The sequence below is a fragment of the Trichosurus vulpecula genome, chromosome 4 (assembly GCF_011100635.1).
Source record: "Trichosurus vulpecula isolate mTriVul1 chromosome 4, mTriVul1.pri, whole genome shotgun sequence".
Lineage (NCBI taxonomy): Eukaryota > Metazoa > Chordata > Mammalia > Diprotodontia > Phalangeridae > Trichosurus > Trichosurus vulpecula.
Genome location: NC_050576.1, coordinates 38,646,573 through 38,659,428, shown reverse-complemented (window position 1 = coordinate 38,659,428; position 12,856 = coordinate 38,646,573).

Sequence of the window (12,856 nt, the reverse complement as noted above, 5' to 3'; positions counted from 1 at the left end):
AACTGGCAACTCCACTCAGGTACTTTTTTTTTTCAAGGAGGAACTTTTTTCAAATGAGTGTTATGTTGGTTTTAAATGAAGAAGGAAAAAAGCTGGGGAGAATGCAGAGCAAGGGGGCTGAGGGCATCTTTGATTCCTCTTTGGGAGTCAAATGTTAGAAGGAGAAAATTGAAAGGTTTTCTGATGGAAAAGCTCCCCTTACACTGAGAGTCTGGGACCAATGACAGCTTTCACAGAGGGCATGAGATTCATCAGGTAAGCTCCCATAACAGGGAGGAAAAGTGTTGGCAGGGATTCAAGTCACTGCATGCTCACCAAATCTCTTTAGAAGTGTGCACTTTGGAGGATGAAATTCCTTTAAACATATTACTGAAAATGGAGAGTTTGGAAAACAAGAAAGAAGGAACTTGCATGAGACCTGCCTTCAATACAACCACAATACAATATACTTTTTTCTTTCTAGGAATCTTTCTTCAGAGTGAGTGGAGAGGTAGGGGAATGGTATAAGGTTCTGCTTATTCAAAAACAGGGCTGCTGATCACAGAATTACCCATTTTATAGGATCATAGAACCATTGATTTAGTATCAGAAAAGGCCGCCCAGCCCAATACCTTCATTTTACAGATAAGAAAATTGAAGCCCAGGAAAGTTTAGCAATTTGCCTAAGGTCACAAAGTAATTCTCAGAGAAAGGATTTGAACTCATGTTGCCCAAGTCCAAACCCAACCCTGTCTCTGCTGTCCCACTACCTCTAGTTCCTTTGTCATCCTAGTACATCCATCAGTAAGAATTATGCCCAAATTGTTTAAGGAGACAGAATTGGAGGTAGTGAGTGGGTTCTTCCCTCTTGGGTGAGGCTTGATGACCACATAGTGGTATAATTCAACTCAATTAAAATACAAATAAAATTTGTATTACGCCCAATGTTTATTAACCACCTACTACATGAACATACTACTATTCACTCTGTTTGAGGTTGAAGGTACAAAGTCAAAAATTAATAAATAAATAAGCTCCATGCCTTCAAGGAGTCTTCATTCTGCTATATTGTAGAAGCAATTCTTGCTCAGGTATAATTGGGCCAGATGGATTCTGAGGTCATTTCTAACTCTCAGATCCTCTCTATATGGGCATGTCTTCAGTGTGTTGATTCTACCTACCTAAATCGTGGCCCCACAGAACACTAATTCAAGTGACTGAGTGAGGTAAGGTCTAAGCTAGGGGTGGGGAATCTGAGATCTCGAGGCCACATGTGGCCTTCTAGGTCCTTGGGTTTGTCCTTTTGGCTGAGTCCAAGTTTTACAGAACAAATCCTTTTATTAAGGGGTTTGTTTTGTGAAGTTCGGATTCAGTCAAAGTGCCAGACTTGCGGACCTAGAGGGCCACATGTGGCCTCGAAGCCGCAGGTTCCCTACCCCTGGTCTAATCTATAACTGTTGTTGGAGTTTGCCCTCTATATCTTGTGATCATATATGCCCATGAGAGTATCACTTATTCTATTGTTGACTGCCCATCTGAATCTTTGTTCTAGTCAAACTAGACTATTGGCTGTTCCCCAAACCTGACATTCTATCACCTTCCTCCATGTACTTTCACAAGCTACCTCCCATGCCTAGAACCACACCCTTCTCTTCCTTCTCTCAGAATCCTTATTTTCTGACGTGACTCAGCTCAGATATTGCTTCTTTGGTGAATAAAGTGTTTCTTTACTCCTCTCTTTTCATGTTTTTTTTTTCTCCTTTTCAAATAATCAGTTGTATCTTCCAGTACAACGTAAGCTCCTTGAGGGCTTGGTGTCTCCTTAGTTTCTGGCTTTCTAACCCATGCCTATCTAGCTCCATGCCCTAAACATCACAGGCCCTTAGTAGATGGTTGCTAATTTTAGTTGAGTTAATCTTGCCATCAAGTTCTTTCTTGCTCCCAAGAGTCCCTTTCTTCTTTTTAGACTTCTTCTGTGCACATACATCATTTATTATCGCTACATTATGTTCTTGCTTAGAACAAGGTGACAGCTCCTCACAGGGTACTACCCAGTGGTGGGAATGGAAATGATTTACTCTGTGAACTCTGACTGAATTACTGTTAAAGTCTACATAGTCTGATAAATGATGTGGGTATTGGTGTGGCCAAGAGGCTCCCAAATCCCTTTCCTGTTCATTCCTCTCCCATACGACTCCGTTAACACCACTATCACTTACTGAAATGACCTATAAAGACATGCTTGGACCACTCTAGTCAACTAGTTAACTAGTCAGTCAACATTAATTAACCACCTACTATGTGCCAGGCATTATGCTAAGTGCTGGGGATACAAAGAAAGACAAAAACCAGTCCCTGCTCTCAAAGTGCCCACTGTCTAATGGGAGAGAAAATATACAACCAGATACAAACAAGCTATAGATAGGATAAATTGGAAATAGTCCAGAGAGGGAAGCGACTATATTAAGGAGGATCGAGAAAGGCTTCTTGCAGAAAGCAGCACTTTAACTGAGACTTGAAGGTAGCCAGGAAAGCCAGGAGGCAGAGATCAGAAGGAAGGCATTCCAAGAATAGGGGAAAGCCAGTGAAAATGTCCTGAGCTGGGAGAATGAAGAATATCGTATGCAAAGAACAGCAAGGACGTCAGTGTCACTGGAATATAGAAGTGATAGATCACATAGCAATGAGAATTAAAATAAAAAATGTCATCACTTGCTAGTCTGTGACTCAGTGGGCATGCTGCAGGGATCTTTGGCTAGAATACCCTGCATATGAGCAGGTTTACTATTAATTTAGCAAGCATTTATTAAGCCCCTACTGTACATGAGGCTTTGTTCTACGTGTTAAGGATACAGAAAAATGAAAAAAAAAAACCTCTGATATCAGGGGGTTAAAATTCCACTTGAGGGAGGGGAAGATACAATATTTTACAAAATGAATATAATTTGAGAGAGAGAGAGAGAGAGAGAGTATTTACTGAACTGAATCTTCTACCATGGTAGTCATCATGGCTTACTTTATTTTTACCAAGGAAACTGTAGTCTCTAAACATGGGAACAAGGGATCCCTGGGATTCATAGTCTGACCCTGAGGAGTATATGATCAACAAATCAGAGGGCGAAAGGTTGATCAACTGTCACTATCCCCTCCCCCCATAAGCTGATCAGCTTCAACAGTCACTACACCTACTCCTAATCCCCAGTGCTCACCTATTCTGCCCCCTCCCTTAGATATTCAAGCTCCCAATCTCTTACCTTTTGAAAAAGGAATTGACCTCTCCGGGCAATGATCAACTAACTTCTACCTGAGTACCCACAACAACAACTACATATTATGAAAATCTTCATTCCCCCTCCCAGCATATGTACATATATGCATGCACAAACACAATATATGTATACATACATACACTATAACGTGTGTGTATGCATGTGTGCGTGCGTGCATGCGTGCGTGTGTGTGTGTGTGTGTGTGTGTGTGTGTGTGTAACTACAAAAGGCTCAGGGAGTTTGAACTTTTATTCAACATCCTAGTCTCACCCTCTGGAAAGCAGTAGCCAGAAGTAGTGTCTGGACTGGGAGTCAATGCCAGACTAGGTGAAATGAGAAAAGTAGAATGATACCATGCTTGAAAGGGAGCATCTTGAGGACTCCAGCAAAAGTACTTCCAGGAGCTGTGTTAACCTTTTTGCCATATGTGCTTTCTAAGCCTGAGCCCACCTAACCCCTTGACTACGTATTAGTGGGGGAAGGGTCAAAGATTTGGGGTGGGGGGAGAAGGCAGATGAGGAAGATGTTATGTACCAACTGTTATTATGGTTCATTAGTAAATAACCATTTCATTTCTAAAAGCTAATTAAATGTGGCTAACTAATTGCTATCACTGATAAACATGGTGGGAAGTGTATGGGAGCTCATGAACTATAGCATTAGAAGGACACATTAAAATTCCTCAAGACTAACCTAGAGCTTTAAGGGAATGTAGTAGACATGCTTCGGGGACCTAACTTGTGGATACAAGTAGGTGTTGGGATAGTAGCTACAGAGCATGTGCAACATATAAATCTACATATGTATAGATACATACCCACACAAATACAATATTTCCCCCAAGAAAATGTGAGCCCCTTGAATACAGACTTCCACTTTTGTTTTTGTATCTCTGACACAGTGCCTGGCACACAGTGCCTGGTACACAGCAGAAGCTTAATAAATGCTTCTTGGTTGAAAATCTATTAAAGGAAACATTCATAGAAGAATAAGAAGGTAAATGGAGTGTGGCACCAGTATAGATCTCCAAACAAAGCAGTCACTATGATCACAGGACAATTCATCTAAAGCTGGGAGGGACCTTACAGATTATTTTATGCAACTCCTTCATTTCACAGTTGAGGAAACAAGGACTGGAGGGGTTAAGTTACTTTCCTAAGATCACACAGGCAGTAATTGGCAAAGGTTGGATTTGAATCTGGTTCCTCTAACTTCAGATCCATTGCTCTTTCCCCACACTGCCTCTGTTCTAGGTGGTGCCAGTAGAGGGACTTCTGGACCTGGAGGTAGACATTTGGTTGCTTTCCCAACTCTGACAGTACTTGCTGTATGCTCTTAAGAAAGTCATTTCACTTCTATAATACCATTTTCTCATCTGTAAAATGAAGGGATTAGACCTCTAACATCCCTTCCAGCTCCAGACATATGAAATGTATACAAATAGGCGGAAGAAAGGGTTAGTGAAAGACAAGTAGGTGAGAGCACAGTGAAAATGCTATTAGCGATTAGCAATAGGTAATGTGATGAATAGTTTTGACTAACGCATTTTCTGAAAACGAAGAGTACAAGCTTGGAAGGGCTCAGTCTCTACATATACACACGCACTGGGGTAGAAAGATAGGGCCTAACTCATCAACTTAAAAAGAGATGCTACTTAAGAATCATACCTTAGCACACCATTTAAAGGGTCGTCTCTAGGTGAAACTGACACAACAGATCCTGCTGATGCTGCTAATTTGCTGGAATAGACCTGCCACCTCAACTCCCTTCACTGCTCTCATGGCACTTCCAGGCATGCTGAGGGCTCAACCATCACAGGCTGGTACCTAACAAAGGATGAAGCTGAGGCTGCCCAATTGCCCAGAACATGAAATAATGAAGTGCTGATGCAAAGGGGCACAAAGAAGCTTTCGACTGGGAATCTACAAAAGCGACTGCTGAGGAGCAGGTGGTATGAAAGATGATCCTACCCTCTCTTATCCCATAATCTCCTGCAGGCAGGTGACAGGATGAAACAGAAGATGACAATCTAGAACCCAATAAAATCATGCCAGCTAAGTGGCCTTCCATTTTGGTTTGTGGGAGTTGACTGAAAATACTCACTGTCCCATCCATAGGAGCCTCTTTCTTCATCCTTCCCTCTTCCTGGCATTTTCTTTGGGCCTCTGCTATTCTAATTTGTATTCTAGTTATTTATGCATTTGTCTTATCTCCCTGCTAGCGTGCCAGAACTGTTTTCCCAAGATTGGTGTTTATACTTGCAAGTTAAGTTGGAGGTGGTACAAAAGGTGTAATGAATATGGAGTATTATTATGTTCAGTTCTGGGTGACACATTTTAGGAAAGATGTTGATATAGCACAGTGCATACAATGGAAGGCAACCAGGATGGTAAGGGGACCATGCCATACAAGGACTGGTATCAAAAACAACTGGTGGGGGGTCATGTAGAAGAGAGATTAGACTTGTTTTGCTTGGGCTCCAAATGGCTAAACAAGAGGCAGTGGGTGAAAGATATAGAGAGGTGGATTTTAGCTCCATGTAAGGAAAATTTTCCCAAGAATTTGAGCTGTCCCAAAGTGGCATGGAATACTCCAGTCCCCCCACTTTAAGCAAAGGTTGAGCAATCACTCCCCAGAGGATTGGACTGATTCTGCTTGGTCCTAGAGGACAGAACAAGGAATAAAGAAAGATAAGGCAGAAATCAGAAGCCATTATAAGGCATCAGAACAGGATGTGGATGGAGAGAGGTAAAGGAAATACTCACCTGAATCCATCATTAGCTGACGAGGACCACAGATCTGGAAGTGAACTTAGAGATTACCTAGGTCTACTCCTTCATTTTATAGTGAAGAAACTAAGGGCCAGAGAGGTGGTGACTCGCCATATTCGCACAGATAGTAAATAACAGATCCAGAGTTCCAACAGGTCATGCTAAAGATGTCATGCCATTCATCTTTATGGATGATGATGACGATGATGATGATGATGATGATGATGATAGCTAGAATTTACATATCACTTTATTTTTTTTATTCTTTAGTATGGATTTATTTTTTTAATTTATTTTTATTTTTAGTTTACAACAGACGGTTCTACATAATTTTGAGTTCCAGATTTTCTCCCCTCCCTACAAATATTAACTCATTTGATCCTCATAAAAATGTTTGGAAGTAGGTGCCATTATTATCCCTATTTTACAGATGAGGAGGCTGAGGCAGACAGTGATGGCATCACTTTCCCTTTGTCTCAGGCTAGAGTTGGTCTTCCTGATCCCAGATCCACTATATCCACTGTGCTTCTATCCACTGTGCTACTAGCTGCCTCTCATTCTGCATATTTGTCATGAATGTTTCTGTCCTTAACTATAAATTCCTAGGACTGAGGAGCAAGGACTAAGGTTGGCATCATCCAGCCTGAAGCATGACTTACATATGCCAGTGATTAGGGAAATCTCTAGACAAGCAGAAGAATAATTTGCACAGGGAGGAGCTTGAGGTGAGGCTACAGAAAAGACATACTCTGAAGGTCAAGCAGAACAACTTCCAGAGAGGTTCTAGAACCTCAGTATACAAGGGGCTGAGATGAGGGATAGGTTAATTGTCAGTGAGAGTTTGGGCAAGTCATTTAAACTCTGTTTGCCTTAATTCACTGGAGAAGAAAATGGCAAACCACTCCTTTATCTTTGCCAGGAAAACCTCATAATGGGGTCAAAAAGAGTTGGACAGGACTGAACAAATGAACAACGTGCCAAGCACTGTGCCAAGACACAAAGACAAAAATGAAAGAGCTTGCATCCCACTGGAAGAATACATCATTAAAACAGACAGTTTAAGTATTTATAAATGTAAATGATATATAATATATAGCATATATTATATATGATACATAATATATTTGGTATATATAATGTAAGCATTTATTAAGCACCTACTATGCACTAGGAACTATGCTAAGTCCTAGGAAGACAAAAAAAAAGATAGTCCCTGACCTCAAGGGGCTCACAGTCTAATGGGAGAGGAGACCACATGCCAACAATTGTGTACAAACAAAATATAGACAGGGCAAACTGAAGATAATCAACAGAGGGAAGGCACTAGAATTAAGGGGGATCAGAAAAAGCTTTCTGTAGAAGGTAAGATTTTAGCTGGGACTTGGAGGAAGCCAGGAGGGGGAGATGAGAAAGGAAAGGAGGGAGATCATTCCAGACACAGAGAACAGGGGTGACTGTGCCTGGAGTCAGGAGATGGAGTGTCTTGTTCAAGTAATAGCAAGTAAATATATGTATAAAAACTAAATGTACAACAATTTCAGGGTTAAGGGAGAGCTAAAATCTAGAGATAGGGGAGGTCAGGAAAGGCCTTGTCTGGCACTTGAGTTGAACCTTGGAGTGAGGTAGAGATCACAAGAGGTTTAGGGGAGGAGGGAGAGCATTCCAAGAATGGAGGACAGCCTGTTCAAAGGCAGTCAGGAACTGGAATGATGTTTACAGGGAGCCTCAATGAAATATTCCTAGGACCTAATATGATACGCTCAGCTATTCATTCCACCTGAATGGGAGAAAATTTCCTACTGGAAAAATCCCCACCATTTCTGGTCTGTTTGATGGTGCTGTCTGCTATCCAAGGACATATAAGTCACTGAGAAGCTGGCCTTAGCAGTTGAATACACACTGCATAAACCGATTATGTAAGGCAAGGCACAAGACTGGGGGCTCCACTCCCAGCCAACACCACCACCCTGTCTTCGCACCACCTGTCACGTCTATCAACATTTTAACTAATGTCAGAGTTCTTCTCTTGCTAATGAGCTGTTATTCCAGAGGAACATTTCTCTTCTCAGTTTTCCAGTTCCAGTATAATGAGGTAGAGTGGGTCTTTTCTATTCCTGACCCCTCCTTCAGAAGTTCCCTCTTTGCCTTAGAAAAGCTTCACTGTTCTCTTTCCCTTCTCTCAGACCCAAGTCTGGGTCTGTGGGGTGTTTTCAAGGGTGTTTTGCTTTGATACTGCTCTCTAGATCTCCCTTATGAGGGTCAGACATCACCAAACCTGCACACCACCTCAGCATCCTGGTGGTGGGCAATCATAGAAATGGTGCTGCCCACTAGCTAAAACACATTTGCCACCAAAAGAAAATCTCTCCCTCTAACTCTGCTTTCTGATAGATGGAAGGAATTCTTCAAAAGTCTGACCTAGAGTAACCCATGGGGAGTCCTGTTACCCTTTGTTTCTACTCCATCTTGGTATGATCAGACCTTCATGAAGTTGGGAGATTTATAGGGTCAGACCTAACTTCTAAGACCTTAAGTCATAAATGTAATAGACCTCGATCGTTATCATTCAATGCCTATTGGTTGACCTCAATTTCTTGAGATATCGTTTTCAAGGTCTACTCTGAAGGGGCACTCATTCCAGACAATAGGAGTGAAAAAGGATCCTCTATGTCATCAATTAATCAGCAAGCATTTATTAAGCACTTACTATGTACCAGGCACTGGTGATACAAGAGTGTTAGCATTAGTATGGACTTTGGTTTAGCAGAGAGAGAAAAAGAGGAATGAGATTCATAGCCTTCTAGCTTCTTCTGTTACTTACCAAGACCATATATGGCTTACTCAGGCCTTTAATTGCGTTTATTTCATATGTTTTGGATAGTTGCACACGTATAACCTACATCAAATTGCTCACTGGCTCAATGAGTAGGAAGGAGAGGGATAGAGGGAGAGAATTTGGAACACAAAATTGTTTTTACATGTAATTGAAAAAATAAAATATTCAAAAATTGTGTTTATTACATAAAGATTATATCCAAAATGGGACTATAGGTTTTATTAGAGATATAGGACATAGGTTTTGCTTTGGAAGAGGAAAGAGAAAGGGGGGAAAGAGAAACTATTTCTCTTGCAAATGTCTCTTATGAACATATGCCAAGCATTTCCCAAATGATCTGAGAACTTCAGGAAATCTGTTGTCAATGGAAGCACCTGTTATTATTCATTCATAGTCTCCATTTCTTACTGATATCTTTGATGTGAGAAGGTTTTATAGAATGGACTACAGCTAGGGGAGATTCTCAAATCAGTTTGTCATAGTACTGAGGTTAGTGACCAACTGATGCTGCTTTGGTTGTAACATATAATTTGAGAGAATTACCTAGAACCTTGAGAGGTTCTGACTTATTCATGGTCTCATGGATGCTAGGCATCAGAGGAGGGACCTGTACCCAGATCTTCCTGGCTCATACCGTAGCACACTCTCCATTATGCCAGTGTCTCTCATGGTAAAACACCAATTTTCTATTCTCATTTCAAGTGATATATGGATTCAGAGTCAGAATGTAGATCCAGTCTTGTCACTTTTTTCTCAAAAGTCTTTAACAAAGTTCCAATATAATTTTGCCTGACATTATGGTCCTTTGCAATCTGGCATCACTTACTTTTCAATTTAATTTAGCAAACATTAATTAAGCACCTAGTATGTTCAAGGGACTATGCTAGGCACAGGGGATACAAATATTTTGTAATGAATCCTTGTCCACAAAGAACTTTCACTCAATTGGGCAGCTGCAATATGAAAACAGATGAATAAATGCAAAATAATTCAAAAAGAGAAAGAGTACTAATGACTAGGAAAGCAAGAAAGCTTCCAATAGGGGAGAATCCTGAGCTAAACTTTGGGAAAAACCTAAGCATTGTGAGAGACAATAATGAGGAGGGAGTAAGCTTTAGGCTTTATGCAGAAGCATGGATGCAGGGGATTTAAACTCATGTTCTGATAAAAGTGCATACGCCCAACTGGCTGAAATGTAGATTGCATGAACGGGAGATGGAAGCATTAAGTATGAAAAAATAGCCAGGAGCAATATTGTCTCACTACAAATTCTGTATTCCTTCTATTATACCATACAACAAGTACTTGCTTTCTCTTTATCTTAGTGTCTTCTGCTAGAATTCCCTCTAAGATTATCATTAGCTTTTCATGAACTTTCCATAACAGAATCAGATCATTATAGTTATTAGGTTTTCAGATTTAAGTTATTAGATAATTATTTAAATCAAGAATGACATTTAAATAAGTTCAAAAATTACTTATTAAGAGCCTGTTATGGACAAGATACTCTGATTAATGGTGCAGGGGATACAAAGATGTGTATTTTTTATTTATCAACTATATGGATAGGCTAAGGTTGCCAGGTTCCCATATTAACAGGATGCTTGGATATGGACAATGGATATTTATGGGTATAGGAGAAAGTGCTGAGGAACTCAAGAGATTGAATTGGGAGTGCTTGCTCATGCTGTCAAAGTGATTATGAGACATATTCATGTGCCAAAACCAGGAAGCGATAACTTCAAAATGATGAGTACATCCTATAGAGTGAAATTCCCCACTTCTTGGTTCAGTACTGATCTAAAGGACATGTAGGTGTTCCAAAGGATCTCCTCTGGACAATAGACAACTGCCAGTAATATACAAGTGTGGATCTTTAAAAACTTAAGTAGTACAAACTAGATTTTGTTCAACACTGCTATAAAGAATTGAGGAAAAGAAAAATGCCAGGATAATCCCCTCCCCAAAGCACAGTATTTCCTAAAGTTGCTAAAGGAGATTTGAAAGAATTAAGGTCCTAAATTATTCTGTTAACATGCTCTTTCCCTTTTGGGAAAAGAGAGCTTCTTTTACAAAAAAATCTCAATACTGCTTTTTTTGATACTAATTCCTAAAACGGGGTAGGGAAAAAGGCTTAGAACACTTTGATACTTCAATGGATCTGTGATCCCACCCAGGTGGGTTACTCCCTCCAGTGATGCAGATCACAATTCTATCCATGCCTCCTTATTCTCTTTGACTCTTGTCCTGTCCTCCTAGGTAGAATAAACAATTACAAGTCATATTAGAATAAGCAGTCACAATGAGACAAAAAAGAATTTAATATGCCTTTTTAACTGGAACATTCACATAAGCGTGTCTGTTTGTGGGATGTAAACATTCTTCTTTTTGGAATTCAGAGGTTTTCTTTTTGTATCGTCCAACTTTGTAAACTAGATATACTTACCTTTATAGCTGAGCATCCAGTGGGAAAAGGAATTAGACTGCACACTGGTGAAAGGCAAGCTGGGAAATAGCAACATCCAGGCCCAAATTCCCCTCACCTTGTTGCTTCTGTTTTCAGGTTTAGGAGTTGAATATTCAGAACTGTGTAATGGGGGTAGTAAATAGGCACTTTGGTTCTGTTCACCAGTGCTATAAAGATGTAAAAATAAAACTATTAGACAATGCAATAGGGAATTTGATATATTTAGATGGTCACAAGCTGGATTTTGCTCGTCACTGCTATAAAGAGGTGAGGAAAAGCTTTTTTAAAAAAACTGTTTCAGATGCAAGGTGTAGGGAGTTAAGATCATCCCTATAACTTGCTAAAACTGATTCTAACAATACACAGTGTCACTTTTAATCTATTGGACTCTTATGCAACACCGCCATTACTGGCAAAGATAGATAGGTCAAGACTGATAAACTTTGTGCTAAAGAAGCTCCCTGCATATACTCCTCAAATTCACGAGCAAGGCTCCTTTCCCAGTTGGGTAACTCAGGCCAACAAAACATCTCGTTTTCCTCAAGGTGACTTTTTTTGGCTTTATAGGTTCCTAGGATCTAGAACAGGAAGTGATCTTGGAGTCTATCTCTCTGGCCCCCTCATTTTATGGATGAGAAATCTGAGGGCTAAAGAGCTTAGGTGATTTTCCTGAAACCACACAAGCAGTGAATACTAGAGACAGAATTTGAACTCAGGTACTCTGACTCCAAAGTCAGCATCTTTCCAATCATTATATCTCCTTTTCTCATTTTTGTACATCCAGATTGGCATGGTGCCTGGCACATGTGATGACTGACGGGAAAGCTTGAAATAGCTTTTTTGAGGAATGAGAAGTGAGTCAATCAGAGACAAGTAAAAGGATTTTTATGTAACCCTGAGGGTTCAGTTTGCATTAGTGAGAACTTGTTGTAGAGCTATTTAACATAACTTCATGACTTTCTTCAGTGGCACTCTGCGACTAGAGAGGAGGAGGAAGCATGGCAGTCACTGGTGAAAGATGTGACTACAAGGAGAGGGAGATGACGCAAGGCAGGTCAAAGATGACCATTGCCAGGAAACTAAGCAGAGCAGGAGATCAGGTTCCCGAGGACTAGGTAGAGATGCAGAATGAGAGAGTAGGAGACTAATACAGGTGGGGCAAGTTTTAGAGTGGTGGCCGCAAGGCCAACAATACTGAAGACTGAACTCCCACTTCTTACATGGTGGAGGAACTTTTCTTAAACCACTCGGGGGGGGAAGTGAAGATAATGGGACACTCAATTAAAATGGTCTGTTCTCTATTATTTCACTATTTATTTCAGTCCTCATTGCATCTTTTGCTGCTTCAGTATTGTCTTTTGCTTGGGTCCTGTAAGCATGGTGGGTAATTCAATAGCTAGACTAAAAGTTCATGACCTTTGATCTATGAACTTGATTTTTTTAAAATATATAGCAGATAACTATATTTCATTATAGTTGGTTTCCTTTGTAAGTCTAAGTATTTTATTTTATGCATTTAAATAATCAGGATGCA